Here is a 16,908-nt window from a genome sequence, read left to right as displayed (position 1 = left end):
TACGGTCCTTTTTGCTTATCATGTTATTACTTCTAAAATAATTAATTTGTAATTCTATGATGGTAAATGTACAATGTGAAATATTAAGTGTAAATAAAATCTCACTCAAATTGAAATGACTAGCAAAGCAAATTATAAAGGTATCGTACAAAGCTAGTTGTTAATTGGAACATATTTGTGCAGCATTCAACTGATATCTCAATAAAAGATGCTTCTTAATCAGGTTAAAACACATGTACTTATCCATACATTTTGAAGGTACACTCAATCAGTTACGTTTTGATATGGTAATTTGAAACTTTTATTTTTAGTCTCCATAGGTTAGGCTTTGTAGAATCACTAGATTTGGGTATAAAAGTAGATGCATAACTGAATCATGACACTTTTGGCTCATATCATATTATTTTTTATCACTAAATAGGAAGCTAGCTACTTAGTTTTGATGAACATCTTCTATTGTTTATAAAGCAAATTGTCATGCCCTGTAATTCTTTATGTTGTTTTTCTTCTTTTATTTTTTCATGTAATATGGTATCAAAACTTAATCGTTGACCCGTATGCTCATCCCTCTTGGATTTGTATGCTATGTTTGTATGTAGTTGTTTTTGCTTTTCATGTACTTTCCAACTTCCATGAATGAATTGAATATTGGTACTAATTCTAACGCAATATGATGTGATATAACACAAAAATACAAAAATTGTTAGTTGAAATCTTTAGGAATGTACAATATATTAATTAATGCTAGCAAATGATCGGATTGATGTTGTCAAATTGACTCTGTTAGAATGTCAATCCTTGTTGTCAATATATCATACCAACTCAGGCAGAACATCAATAACATCAATCCTTATTGTCAATATACCTTGGTTACTTTAATTATGGCTATCTAAAATCGAAACATGAAAAAAATATTGAGGAAAATAATTTGGAGTACATAAATTAATTTTTATGACTTTTAAACATAATACAGTTGTTTGAGGTAAAATTCCAAATTATTTTGTTCTGCGTAATGAAATTTGCCACCAAATTGAGAGTATAACTAAATTTCCTTTGTCATGAGAAAAAATAATAGATAATTTTAGAAAGAAATATTGATAACAATTAAGAAGAAGTTGACAAAACATATAACACAAACAAAACATATAAAATATTTAAAATAATTAGGAAAATATGATTTAATTGAAAGCAGTCTGAAAAATGTTTAAATAAGATTTAACACAATAAAAACATGAAAAATTAAAAATCTACTTATGTTGATAAAGATGTTAGAGAAATGTTTACAAATTTATGAAAATTAAAAATTTCACAAAAGTTGTCTTAGTCTAAGAATATATTTTCCTCAAATCTTGAAAGTCCATAATAGTTTATCACACAATCAAAATCTTCAAGGGCATTCCTATAGACTATACCTATTCGATCCAAAACATAGTTATCTAATAAGGGACATGACGAGTGCCTACTGGGCCTCTACCTGAACTCCATTAACTCAGACAAACATAGTTCACTCGATCAAGGATCTCTGCTAATTTCCTTGTCCTCAAACACCTATTGCATCAATGATAACATGTCTTCTTAGTTTTGATGTAATGCATTACTTAGCTTTTAAGGAATGAACATTTTGATTTTTTTAAAAATAGATGTAATTGAAATAAAGTTTACAAAAGGTAGAATATGGTGATTAGGAATACTTGTTAATTGGCTAAAATATGTTAATTGTTGTCATTTTGTGTGTCTTCATTAAGAATTAATTATAAAAAATATAGTTATCATTTAATAAATATAAGGCATTGTTAGAGATTACATTTTAGAGGAAGGGAGATGCATAGTTGAAAAGGTCATTTTATAAATATAAAGCAGTATTAGAGCTCAAATTTTAGCGCAAGAGAAGCATAGTTGAAATTTGAAAAGATCTACCAAGTTTTCTTTCTAGTCTAAAATATCACATTCTAAATAAAGACCTTAATGATGTTTGATGATGTCTATAATCTATTGTTTGGACTCTGGATTATAGTATCTCTTTCTCTTTCATTCAAATTTGTTAATGATAAAAAATGACTAATAACTTGTTTGTATACCAGGCGGAACATGTTGGTATACTATCTTATATACCAGTACCATACTACTCTGATATATTATTGAAACCGATATCGGACTGAGATTGAAAATATTATTTTTTGGTGTGTATTTTGTTTATTTCAATTTGTTTACAAGAGTAGTTCTGATTCATTTTTATGGGCATTAACTTTATTTCTGGTAACATGTGGAATTTTACTGCAAGACAACTACGTAGTTTGCCAACATGGCAACCAATTTTAGTGACTAAGACTTTTAGTTAAAAGCAAGGGCTTTTCAATTTTAGTTATTTTGGGTTACATGAATGAACAAACAGTGTACTTTTTTTTCCCAAAAGTGGACAAATTTAAACATGCAAGATGATATGCTAAACATTGTTTGTAAAAAATGAACTAACAAAATGAAAGAATGCAGGAAGAACTTGCAAGACTCTGAACGTTTACATCTTTGGGCAATGTATCATTCGAACCAGAAGCTCAGCTTAAACACATACTTTACCTTCATTTGAATTAGTGAATTGGTCCCCCCTCTGTGTCTTTGTTAAGCCTTCTGAATTTTTTAATGAAATGTTACAAACTTGTTTAAAGAGTTCAATTATTCCACGAATTACTTCAATGCATTTCTGATTTTAGTAAGATGCGTCATAATTTCTGTAGAAAGCAGTTATTTCAACCTAAGAGAACTGTAAACCACAGTATATTTCATAATAGTAAAGAGATACCAAACAAATAAATCTATGAGCTTGATAAAGGTGAGGCATTGTAATTCTGTTTATTATGTTTTTTCCTGTGAAATGAATAAAAATATCAAATTTACATGTCTTTCCATGAATAGACTAGGTCTTCTGCAACATAGATACACTTCTAATCCTAAGATAGGGCTAGAAAACTGGTGCCAAATGGGATATAATGTAGGTTCTAAATTTTGGAAGTTAGCTTACTAGATCAATAGTTCACAAATGCTTCATTATGGTGATAGTGGAGTAGTTCGGGTCCTTCCGATTAACAGGATCTTCATTGAATTTGAAGGTTCTGATTTGTGATTGTTTCAGTCTATGGGATTTATCTTGCTGAATCAGTTGTAGCTGTAGAAGAGTAGTAGCAATGTTCATGAGCTTGATAGACAAGCTTGTTATGTTTCATATAAATGTTCACCAATTAATGACATGGCTACTATTTCAGTATTTTTTCAATTCTGCTGTTGTGGTCATTTACCACAAGTTTCAGCATCCAAGCACTATATCTGAAATTTTCCTTTTGTAAGTATAACACCGACCTTTGAGTTGGTATTTCTTGTTTCCAACTTCCCTATTTGTTTACTGAGATTAAGGTAGTAGCAACGGTTGTGATTATTTATTGTGATTCCAGTAATATCACATGTGGTACCAAGTTTGAATTTGACATGATAATTCCGATTGAATTATTGAAGTCATCATTTTTTTAATAATATATTGATGGTCTTGTTGGATGTAATGGAGAAACAAAATGAATATTGGGTAAGCATTTGAAGTCTCCATCACCAAAGTTACCATCCCTTCCAACACCTCTACCTCTGTGCCTCTTGCCATCGTCATGTACATCTTGTAAACTATCATTGGCCTTATGGACAAGGCTAATGCAGTGGAGATTGATGATCCTCAGGAAACTCCAGAGCCTGATCAAGACAAACAAGAAGCTCATGGCCAATGGTGCGTGCATCCTTTGCAAGAAGGGGATGGTGTATATACCAAGGTTCGTAATACCGTACCGTACCGTACCGTACCGGTATTTCGACCTGGGCTCGGTACCGGTACGGTACGGTATACCGAGCGGTACACCTAGGTGTACCGAGTACTGTAGCACTGCTACAGTACTACAGTACACTCGGACCGATAACAGTCGGTCCGCGTACCGACAACCTGTCGGACCGGTACGTACCACCTGTACCGGGCGGTATGGCTCGGTACGACAGACCCACTATATACAACCTTCTTTTTCTCTTGATTAGTGGTTATTGGTGTTTGAATTGTAAAACTAGAAATCAGTTTTATGTTGTGAAATTATACATCGAAGAACAAGAGAATGAATGTCTGACAAATTACCAATGAGATCATCTAGTATTTTTTTTATTAATGCACATATCCTTAGCTCACCCTTGTTATCCAGAATAATAGTTATTCATACTGGTCAGATTTTTTTTGTTTCCCTCGTGTTTCAAATGGTTTGAATATTTCGTGCTTGACGTGGAGCCATCCAGAAAAGATCCATCTACTAGGTGCTTGTTAGTGTTTGACTTGAAGCCTCCCACTTTGGATAAAAATTTGAGAGAATTTGTACATGAATGAACAACCAGTGTACTTTTTTTTTCCAAAAGTGGACAAATTTATATATCCAAGCTGATATTCTAGATATTGTTTGTCAAAAATGAACTAACAAAATGAAAGAATGCAGGAAGAACTCGTAAGATTCTGAATGTTTACATCTTGGGGCAATGTATCATTCGAACCAGAAGCTTAGTTTAAACACACACTTTACCTTCATTTGAATTAGTGAATTGGTCCCCTATCTCTCTCTCTCTGTTAAGCCTTCTGAATTTGTTAATGAAATATTGCAAATTGTTTTGAAGAGTTCAATTATTTCAAGAATTACTTCAATGCATTTTATTGGTATACTAAGTGAACTGATTTTCCAAAAAATTTAGAAGTCATATGTTAATTTATAAGTAAACCAAAGGGACGTCGCTTGTTTTTTTGCCCGCGTGGGAGAAGAGACCCTCCCCCCGCACCAAAAAGGGTGACGAGGCAATCGCCCCTTTTTATGTTATATATATATATATGTATATGTATATATATATGTATATATATATATATATATATATATATATATATATATATATATAGATATCAAATGTACCTCTCGGTATACAGTACCATATCGTACCGAGCGAATCTTAAAACTCCGATATTGTATGAAATTTCAATCCTTGTCCTCAACATTCATTTATTATTCATTATAATCCTTGTCCTGAACATATATTTGTTATTCATTATAAGTTTTTGGCTTTTGTATATTGGATCTTAAATTGCTAAACTAAAAATGTATGTATTGGAATGAAATCCTACAGAAAGAAACAAGATGTCTAATTAGTTTATGTCAACTAATCTAGACAAAAGTAAATAAATAATGGGTCGGACGGATAGTTTACATTATATGATTCAAGTTTCAAAAATTCTATATATTCTTGCAAAACTCTTAGGATATGCCGAAATAAAAGTTGCAATTGATCACAACAAGAAAAAAGATATAACTTAATTCCTCGATGGTGTGACAAAATTTGAACATTTTTTTTGTATTACAATATATGTCTCTTTAACTCAAGTCCATGATAGTGTAATCAATTTAATTGTCTTCTTTTATATAAATTATTATCTGAAAGAGTCTTCCTGTATTTTCTTAATTTCTGATTTTTTTTATTTTAGTACACTTGTTAATGGAGCTATCTCTTGATCTTCCAAGGCATTCCCTCATTAAGATATTAGGACAAGCTACCCAGTTGATATATGGATCTGAAAATTGAATAAAAGTTACATAAAGATTGCATCTTTCATGAAACAAATAGGATAAATATTTATATAGTTGGGTTTCCTTACCACAAATGGAGTACCAATAGACTAGGTTAATTAAAAATGTTCTCACCTTGAATGTTAGGCAGGAGGCAAGGTTAGGAGGAACAAATTTAAATGGACAAATTTATCTTATATAAGTATGTGTTAGACGTAAATAAACTTTTGCTTAGTTGTAAACAAGATGAAACATGTTCAATCTAGTAGAGTTATTATGTTGATGTGAATGCCTCAATCAAGAACTTCATTTTCTCTAGGATTTTCTGCATTGGAAGTCGTTGTGTCATAGGTTAGTGATATGTTCAGAGATGGCTATGCTTAATTTCCCCCTTTTTCCACCAAAATCACAGCCATAGAGAAAACAAACTTTCTTATGTTTTTATGTGTTGGCAAAAAAATGTTTCTCATTGTTAGGTTTAAAAAAACGAGTTGTGCCATGATTCAAAGGCCTCTTTGTTGTCTAATTAGACAGAAGTATATTTATTTTTCGGATCTACAATTGTCACTTTTAAATTCCTTCTAGGTGTTTCAATTTTGATCTTTCTCAAAGAAAATTAGTTTCTTTACTTGATTTCTTGTTATGAGTACCAATGTTTCTAACACCGCCAATGTCGGTCCCAAGCCCGAATGAAAAAGGTGGAGGGTTGCTTAAGGCCATAAAAAGCCAGTGTTGAAAATATGTTAGTACTCATAAGCATGATCCTAATTGTTTCATGGTAAGACTAGTCCGTCACAATAAATTGATGCAACATATATTGACCTCTCCAGTTATTATGAGAAATAGAGTTTTCTGTTCCTAATTCTAACATTTAAAGTGCCCATTAGTTCTTTAAATCAAGGTCTGCAATACCGAATGATACTGCTCGTACCGGGTGGTACATACCGGTCCGTCAATAGACCAGTACACGGACCGCCCGCTACCGAGCGGTACCATCAATTAAGGCATTATCGTTATCGATTGAGGTGTTATTATCGACGGTGATCGAGGGAGAAGAAAGAAGAGGGAGAAGACGAAGAAAGAAATAGGAAAAAAAGGTAGAACCTGGATGTCACCTCTCTCCTCCTCGTCTGTCGACGACTTCTCATCTGTGCGCGGGAGAAGAGGCATCGGCTTGTGGGGCGGAGAGAAGCGAAGATTTTTTTTTTCTTCTCTTCTTGGGCAATGTCGCCTCGGGCATCATCGCAATATTTTTGTTTTTTAGATGTAATTTTTTTTTTATCTACGACGTCGCCCCGCATAGAGGTAAACTGTGCGGTTTACCTATATATATATATATATATATATATATATACACACACACACACACACAGCGGTATACCAAAATATACCACTCGGTATATAGTATCATACCGTATCGAATAAGTCTTGAAATTTTGGTATGGTACAAAATTTCAATCCTTGATTTAAGTGACTTCTTTTATGGACTAACATGCAAATATCGGGACTGTGTAACTTATATATCATGAACTATCATTGTCCATAATGTAAGTTACTCATCTAAGAAACCAACAAGTATGCTTTCTGTGGATGATAATTGTTAGGATGGGAAACCACAGCATGTGGATAAGGTTCTTAATGGTGAAATTTTATAGGTTGGATCAAGGTATGCAATACCATACCGTATTAGTATTTCGAGGTTGGCTCGGTATGGTACAGTATCGTATACCGAGCGGTTCGCTAGGGTGTACCAAGCAGTACACCTAATTTAGGTGTAAGACCCTCCGAAAATACCTAAAAAAAAAAAAAAAAAGTTAGGATAGGATTTTTATGTTAGAAATAAATATAGTAATAGCATAAGTTTAGTAAAATCAATGTAAATTAGGTAAAAATAGTATCACATATTTTTTTCAGGCTTTGAAGAATATCTTATGCAAGGTTCGTATTTCAGTTCAGTACGGATTATCCTTATGTAAACATACCTCTTGATTAGAAAGTTCTTCCTTTTAATCTTCCTAAATTAGCCTCGATTCAATTCACAAATCGTTGTTTTGTAGAGTTTAGGAGAGCACAAATGTGAGAAAAAAAGAGTTTGAGATAGTTTAAGAGAGTATGAGAATGTAATGGAGTGAAATAAAGGAGAAGAAGGGTTTAAATACCATTAGAAAGGGTTCCAATGGTCAATTTGACCATTGGAGCACTGTATCACTATTACCGAGCGGTTTTAAATATTTCTTCCTCTTACTGTAGCATTGTAGCACTCTAGCATGTTCTGTCTGGTAGCGGGCGGTTCGCGTACCGGTATGTCGTCGGATCGGTACGTATCGCCCGTACCGGGTGGTACCATTCTAAATTGGTTGGATCAAGATTGACAATCCTTGGAACATGATGAGATAAACTACTCCACTCTATTTGACTTTGTGAACTAAAACTTGATGGTCAATTTTTTTTTTAACTTTTTATTGGCAGCTGCAATGACATATATGAATCTCCAATTGAATTGTGAGAGACACAATGGCTATGCAGGTCCATTTCTCAAAGGATTTGGACTGCCATTTACAAGGACAAGTCTCCACATTGTTAGTTACAGATGTTCTTCTGTTTCTTCTTTGCATTTTGTTCTGTAATATTTTGTGTCAAACATTGAAATAATTATAGATGATGTGTTCCATATTACTTAATAGAAATTCTTTTGCTTTTTGGCTTTCCACGTGTTCAAAAGTGTTCTTTCTTAGTTTAGAGGATTCCACAATAAGTTTATGAAGAAACTAATGTTAATTAAATTATTTTTTCATGCATATTATGTGAATGGATATGGTTTCTTATCAAATCAATTTACAATCTGATTTGACAATTTTGTACTTGAATAGTTGGGTCTGTCTTCAATATTTGATGAAATTGTTAAAACTGAAGTAACCAGGCACATGCAACCTACTGATTACTTGAGCTTGTTTGGGGAAGAATTCAAATGAACTGAAGATTATTGGGATGCTTCTTATTTGAATGTCTTGGATATATCTGCAGCGGAAGAAGGCAGTCCTCATGTCTTATTTGGATGTGCTTCACAAGTATGTTCTAAATGATCACCTACCCTATAATGTTTTTTAAACTAATTATCCTGTTTTTTCCTATTGGAATAACTTTTAGCCACCAGGAGTCTGCTTCTGTAACTAAATTGTCGAGTGTTTACATTCTTTTATAATGAATAGATAGCCTCTCCTGTTCTGTAAATTGGCTAACAGTAATTCAAATTTTTGGTCCCTATTACCACTTATACAAGCACTGCTTCCAGGTGAAAGGTCTCTGTTTTAAGTTAAAACTTTTAACACCTTTTACTAGTTTATATATTAATTAATTTGGATGGATTCTGATTTCCTTTCATTTGATGGCACGTCTTCCTCCAATTAGCCTCCTAAATCAAGTTGATGATAGTTTTTCTTTGTGGAAACATCCTTCTGTCCAGCATGCTCTCTCTCAGGTTCAGCAGTGATGCATCTGGGTGATATACGTTACATGCATTTGTATTCTTATCAAAAGTCTCAACAATTCATATTAATCTGTTGTTGCAGATAATAATAATGTCATTGTCATCTTCTTAATGCTTGTGCGGGCTATCTGTCTTCATTCTTATCATCTCGTGTTTGTTGGTTTCATACCAAGTTTAATTATGAATAGACAACTTACTTTTTGGCTTTCTAAGTAAGCATTTATTTTTCAATCTTCAGGCAAAAGCAGCATGTGTATTGATTGATTTATGCTTTGGACCATTATCACCATGGATATATACAATTACTGCAAAGGTTTCATCTTTTCCCATAATAAGTCTACATATTAAGTCAACAACTTGTATTTTTGTAACTGCATCGACCCTTTTTCAGGTTGATCTTGCAATTGAACTTTCGGAGGACCTCTTGGTGTTATTCAAGTAATTTCATCATTCTTCTTGTTTTTATTACTGTTATGAAGGCTTAATTCTTTATTATAATGAATGCTCGTTTGGTTGGTTGGTTGGTTATGAAGTCATGGATACAAGTGCAAGATATTGATATGATGGATATGGGCATGTATCAATGTATAATGTTTACTATTTAATGTGACAAAATTTGGTATTTATTTAATGTTAGAATAGGTAGATGTATATAAATCATGATTCGTCATAATTAACCTATTCATCATGAAAATATATAAATAATGTTTGGTGAATTATCTAACATAAGCAATTAAAACTATCTATGTTTGATGAGTACTTGATCATTTCTTGGTGCAGATCTGACCTTTTTTGTGGTCAATACATTGTGATTTATTGTGGACGATCAAAATTATCAATCATTAATTTTCTTGTGAAATAATCTTCTCATTTTGAGAAAAATGTTATTTGATTTGAACATCATAGTCCTAGCATAACAAAGACTATGAAGTTCAGAGGCAATTTGTTCTGCTGTGGTATAATATTTGATGATGATTGTTCAGATGGCAATTAGTTTCACCATTTGATGATGTATGATAATATTTCAAGTTTGCCAGCAGTGGTTGATGATTGTCGAACTATGTCATGCTAGTATAATACTAGCATGGTGTTTGGTTTTATACCAAGGATGTCCTTGAACACACAATCAAGCACAAGGCTTGTTCCAGCTATATGTTTAAACCGTGCTGATCGGCATGTATTGTACTGACATGTCCATCCTGATGAACTAAAAAAACACTTTCTATGACCTATCATAGATGTTATTTTGTGATCCATCTATTACCTTATTGTGAAGATTCCAACAATATCAGTCATTTGTACACTTGAATAAAACCTTGATCTCTTGAATTTGATCATGATCATGATAGCAGTTATTGTGAAACTGAAAATTTTGTCTGTTGGATTGTAGTTTTCCTTTTTTTCTAGAGTGCCAATAAAGAACCTACTGTTTTGAGTGTTCTGATGATACAACTATGACACAGCCTTGTACAGAGTTCTTTGGAGTGTTGTGCTCAACTCTTATGGGACTTTTATGGACCAATATAACTACTATTGTGGCTTGGAAAGCTATATATTTCTTAATGGGTAGCAGATTATTTTTTACATGTTTCTTAGATACCAATATACACTTAAAATATACACTTCAAATCCTGTGAATGCAAGTCCTTTAGTTCTAGTTACTGTCATTTAGTACTTTTTAGTTCATGAACCCTGTATGTGACATCCATCTTTCATCTGTGTATGCTCAAGAAATTATGAATTTCATCACAATGCCCCAGTTATTATCCAATTTCTCTAACAGTTATGTCCAGGATACATCTTGACTCTATGATTTCGCAGAGCTGATTTTATCAAGATTACAAAATAGGATAATAAGTTGTATCACATATTATAATTTATAGACTGGCCAAGGACCTTGCATTTGATTAGGTACTAAGATCTTACTGATACTTATTGCATTATGATCTTAATTTTTTACTGATTTCATCAGGTTTTTTTTGGATATGCACAATTGGTCAAAAAAAAATCAGTTGGGTCCCGATGCAATACCTTGTTTCTGTGGCATGTATCTAGCAACAGGTTTTAGTATGAAAATGTCTCTTTGTGAGTTCCACACATTGCAGCTACCAACATGCATGTGACAGCTCTCTTGCACACTTTCAGTATGTTGTTTCTAAGACTAATGAAGTTTTAGCTCCTGATTGTTTTTAAGGTACAATAAAACAGTTTCTTTATGGAACCATATATTCTAACTTCTAAGAACCTACAATGGAATATTTTTAGTGTCACATTTTCTGCAGGCACATTTGACGAAAAGAGCATTTCCTGTTATTTACTTATGGTGGATCATGTTTCTTATGTAGGATAAGATTTTTTTCATGCAGCTTTTTTATGCATGAAACAATAAGGATCCTACCTGTGAATTTGGAATTAGCTATGGTTGGTTTATTCAAATCCTGCAAGTCCTTTAGTTCTAGTCATTATCATTTAGTACTTTTTAGTTCATGAACCCTATATGTGACATCCATCTTTCATCTGTGTGTGCTCAAGAAACTGTGAATTTTGTCACAATGCCCCAGTTATTATCCAAATTCTATCCACTTCCTCCTGAATAAAAATTCAAGAAAAGGAAAAAAAATCTTGATACACTTTCGTATGACAGATTATGCACTTATTTTCATGCTTCATGTTTGGTTGAGTTTGTTCATAATGTCTCTACCAGGTGTTTTCATAATCTGCTAGTCATGCTTATGTTGCTTTGAAGCAAGGTATACAATTTGAATGGTACCGTTCGGTACGGGCGGTACGTACCAGTCCGACAGGTTATCGGTATGCGGATTATCCGTTATCGCCTGGCACAGCTCGGTAACGGTCGATTTTGACCCTTTCTCATGTTTTTAAACCCTTCTTCTCTCCTATTTCACTCCATTTTATTCTCACTCTCTTAAACTATCTCAAACTTTTTTTTTCTCATATTTGTATTATCCTAAATTCCATTACACCTAAATTAGGTGTACCGCTTGGTATGCCATATCGTACCATACCGAACCAACCTCGAAACACCGGTATGATATGGTATTTCAATCCTTGCTTTGAAATATATCTTGCTGGCCTTGTCTGGGCATATGGATGATGTACTGTCAAAATATAAGGTTTGACCTATTGAAGTATCAAGCATAATTTTGCTTACTCTTTCCAGTCAGATAGATGATGCTTTTACCATCCGTGTAGGAATTTGAACATAGGTTTCTATTTCTTTTGGAGATGCTAGAACCCTTCCTTGATCTTGTGATTACTGGAACAAAGAATACAACTTCTGCTTATGATATACACTTGGAGAAATAGAAGAACTGTTGTATTGCATTCAATGTTATATGTACTGCATTATGAAGGCATGCCATTCTTCCTTTTGTAGAATCTGAATGGAGATGTGGATCTATTGCACCAAGGTCTACTGTAACAGTATATGATAATATCATAGGAAAAATAAAAAAAACTTTAACATCTTTATAGTTTATACTTTATAGTGCTTATTTTTGGAGATGCAAAGAGAGAGAATGAAGTGATCGGTGAAGACTGTAGTTTAAAAAGATGTGAGAGTCAAAAAAGAAGAAATTAGTTTTTGTTTTTTTTTCCCTGCAACAAAAAGAATCTTATCAAATGCACCTTGTTGGTTGTTACATTACTTGGTTTTCATTTAGCTGACAATATACTTGTACTCCTTTTTGTTTTGGGGTCACATATGTCATTTCCTTTAGATATTGACCTTTACAAATGTTCATTTCCTAAGGTGGCTGATCAAGAGTCTTTAGCTGTTTCTTCTGACTTTGTGATATGTTCTCATGGGGCTTCTAGCACATCCAGTAATCCAGATGAAGCAAAGAGAAAGATTGATGCGTCTAAAGCTACCACAAGAAAAGATGTACTCCAAGATGCTAATCTGTAGTTTGCGCCTAGAGATCTGTCAAAAATTGTTCTGAAAAGTGTTTCCAATTATTTTACGGGGGACTGGATCAGATTGAATTTCGGTTGTGGTGTTTCAGAGGTGAATAAGATTTCAAATAACAACTTTCAGAATATTGGTTTCTTTGCTGATTACTCAATTTGAACGTTTGGCAGCTGATTTGTGTTCCCAGCATGACATAACCCCAGAAAGCCATGAAGCTGCAATAGAAGCCATACTCTTGGCTGCAGAATGTTATGTCAACTCATTCTTTATAATCGATTTCATATGGATGCAATTCAGAGCTTATGAATCAGATGAAAATCATTGGATCCAAATTCAAGAATAAAAATGGATTAGTGGTGTTTTATGAAGACCTTAAGAGATGTAATGTCAATCTGGAGACAATAGCTTATCTTGAAAGTTAAAGAGATATAACTGTTCTACAAATTCTGCTTCTGCTAAACTGGACCTTGAATCTGGGAGAATTTTGGCTCTTGGGAAACCTTGTACATATTATTTTGAAGGTAATCAGCAGGCTTTGGAAATATCACAAGTCGACATTGAATCAGCTGATGTGGCAACATTGATTAGGCAGAATCAACCATTGCTTTGTCACTTTGTAATCCTCCTTCAGAGTCTCCCCTCTTTCTACTGCATTCTGCAACTGAGTTATCCTGTTCTGTAGAGAATGTTAATGACATTATACTGCAGTCAGCTGCAAATCTTAGTGGACAAATTACAACTTTGTACACCCAACTGAAAGCAAGCAACATACAGCTTGAAATGGAAAAGTTACATGGGCCGCAAAGGTGCTGGGCACTTCTTGAAAGATTAATAATAACATCTTCTGGAAATGATGAACGGACATATCCCATTGGCATCAAAAGTGCTGGTTTCATCTACAGAACTTTATTCCACATTTATCGTGGATGCAGAAAATATCCAGATTTTCAAGTTGCATATGTCCATTTTCTAGATTTTTAGGATGGATGTCAGTATCTTGAAATGCAAAGCAATACTTGAAGGGACACATGTTTATTACCTCTGATCTTTCACAAATTTTATCATTTTTTTATCAAATTTTGCGGATGAGTTAGCACTTACCGATAATTTAGTAAAAGAATTTTTAATCTGCATATTCATATCCATCAGTCAGATGCTAAACTATCATTTCAAGTATTTTCTCCTCACCTGCATATGTTATTCCCAAATATGAGAAAACAGTTTGGTGAGTTTGGAGAAATAATTTTGGAAGTTGTTGGTATGCAACTAAACTCTCTTCCATGCAATATTGTTGTTCTAGATATCCTCTTCTAGTTTGTTGACCTTTGTTTGTGGTCATTATCTGAACCATCTTCGTGTTACAAAAAATACTATTCCTTTGATATGTCATGTCGTTAGAAATGCCAAGGCTATTATTTTTTGTGTGCTTAAATCGATTATTGTTGAGCACATGCAAGCATTGGTTAATAAAATGTCCAGGGAAGCTCACATCTTGATATCTCTTTATTGGCAAGTGGCATCTGCTATGCTTGATTTTCTATTCAAGTTGCTTGAGAACATTACTTTCTCCTATGGTTTTTTCTCTATGTTCTATAATTTTAATTTTCTATTGTAATGCACCAAAAATTTCATAGTATTTGTAGACTGATAAATGGCTATCATGAAAGGAGCATTGATAACCTTAGCGGTAAACTGATAATGAGACTTTATTGGTGGGTTTATTCTATATAATGTTGGGTCATTCAAAACCAAAACAGTCATATGTTGCATTGCATCATCTTGAGAGAATTATTGACCTACGTAGCTACAATGGTGTGAATGAACTATCTAACATGGTTAAACAAATTTTGGTTTGCTCTCGGTTACTAGGGGCTCTTCCTGAATAAGTAGTTTCCATTTGAGTTACAAAGACAAGGGATAGAGTGATGGTAGTAGCATCATTTGACCCTTCAATGCTGTAGTGAACATATGCATTGGTGTTGTTACTAGCCTTTATCCTATGTATAGAAAAAGCTCAACTACAATCCTTTCTTGTAGCCACTTATACCATCCTTCAAGAAATGGGCAAAGTTACCAATTCAATGGAAGTGGGTCATTTAACAAGACTTTCATTCCATATTATGGCAAGTGCATGTCTTTATTCTCCTACCGAGGATATTATTTTGATACCTGAAAGTGTTTGAAGGAACCTGGGCTCATAAATTAGATTTTCTGAAAGAGACAAATATGATGAGTTAGTTCTGGACACGAATTTTGAGCTAAAGCATTATTTATTTTATTATTTTATATGAGTCCTTATCTTTACATATATTATTTTGTAGGACCTTACGTCTACCTAAATACATGGTTCCAAACATGGTCTAACATTGATCTGTATTATTTATATACGATCCTTTTGGATGAAACTAGGTGGTACAGGTCTGTGTACTGCTCAATATATGATCATATTAGACTAGTAGATTATTGATACTAGTTTTTGATCAAGATTTAAATTTATAGTTTCAAATATCATAGCATATGGAGGATACTACTAATATACACTTGAATTGATTATATAAGCATACTAAGTGAGAGAGAAAGTACTAGCACCACCAATTCATCCCACCATCCGAACTGAGGAGGCCACCTAAGTAAAAGTATGGGAACCCCCATCAACTCTTTGCAGCCATCAACAGGGGATCAACCCATGATCCCTTTGTCCCGACTTCCCAAAGAAAGCTCATAAGACCCACTCTTGGCTGACACCACAATTGAAGAAATGGCCACGCCCTCGCATTAATGATTGATGGCATGGTTCACCTCCCTAACACCTCCCGTTCAGATGACTAAAGGAGGGATCACTCCTTGTGTGACTCAAAGTGACTAAAAGGTTAGATAGTGACCACCCTCCCGATCGCCCAATGTTAATGTCGACCTCGAGATAACACATCGGTATGTTGCCTCCATTAATGTCCCCTAACAAGCAAGGTAGGGGGCACCCTCACCAATCCTTATCCTTGCTATCAGGTGCCCAGGTATAAAAACCAAATCTAGGCTAAACAGGGGCAAGCGAGTGAACACTATACTTTTATAAATACTATTAACTCTCTCTTCCCCCATCCCTCTAACTTAAGCATTGGAGGGGTCACGTTGGGACATCCCACGGGCAAGGCGACTTGTTCTCTCAGACCAATGTGGGGAAATCTCGGGGGCGACATCACATGCGCAACGAAAGAATAGAAAATAAAATCTCCAAATTTCTCAAATATATGTTTGTTGTCGTGTGAAGATTAGTGCACAAAATTCTCGAAACTTAAAACTGCATATATTAAAGATTGTGTTACCTAGGGAGATCGTATATCCTTGAATCCCTACAAATCTGTAGGAGAGGATGAAGGAAGTCAAACGCCCTCTTCTCTAACAGTGATCCACATAGCAAGGCTGCAACGATACTCCTCAAATCTTCAGGCTTGTTATTTGAGGAGGAGAAGGGGAAAGGAGAATAGAAGATGACAACCCAAAGAGGCTCTAGCCTACGAACCATTAGTTCTCTCCTATTTATAGAGGTCCCCTATCAACTTAACCCTATTGGATCCTACCATATTGGGTATTGGATCTCAATCCAACTACCCAAGCTTCTTAGATTAGTGGATCTCTATCCAATAATCTCTCTTATTGGATCTCTATCCAATAATCTTTCTCTTATTGGATCTCATCCATATGATTCAATAATTCAGGGGCTTATTGGATATCTAATAAGATAGGGGCTCCGGTAGATATCTTATATTTGAACCTCTACTCATCGCAATGCCTATCATATGTGTGTGACCCTCTAGGCCCAATATCGAGCTGGTCGTGAGTTATACTTGTTAGAACTCCTTTTCGCTTAGTGAATT

At 34.1% G+C, this 16,908-nt stretch overlaps 1 long non-coding RNA gene across 2 annotated transcripts; it reads left to right on the top strand.

The window, feature by feature from the left end:
• The first annotated feature begins 6,293 nt into the window (after window positions 1-6,293).
• Window positions 6,294-14,166, top strand: LOC135628451 (uncharacterized). Of its 2 annotated transcripts, XR_010492864.1 has the most exons (5): window positions 6,294-8,683; window positions 9,341-9,415; window positions 9,494-9,540; window positions 12,875-13,129; window positions 13,204-14,166. It is a non-coding gene; the product is annotated as an uncharacterized LOC135628451 (long non-coding RNA). The 2 variants fall into 2 exon arrangements; XR_010492863.1 differs by having other exon boundaries at window positions 12,875-14,166.
• Window positions 14,167-16,908: the final 2,742 nt, after the last annotated feature.

Source organism: Musa acuminata, chromosome BXJ3-1 (genome assembly GCF_036884655.1).
Source record: "Musa acuminata AAA Group cultivar baxijiao chromosome BXJ3-1, Cavendish_Baxijiao_AAA, whole genome shotgun sequence".
Lineage (NCBI taxonomy): Eukaryota > Viridiplantae > Streptophyta > Magnoliopsida > Zingiberales > Musaceae > Musa > Musa acuminata.
Note: the sequence above shows the minus strand (reverse complement) of the source record. Positions and strands in the feature narration are given on the sequence as shown.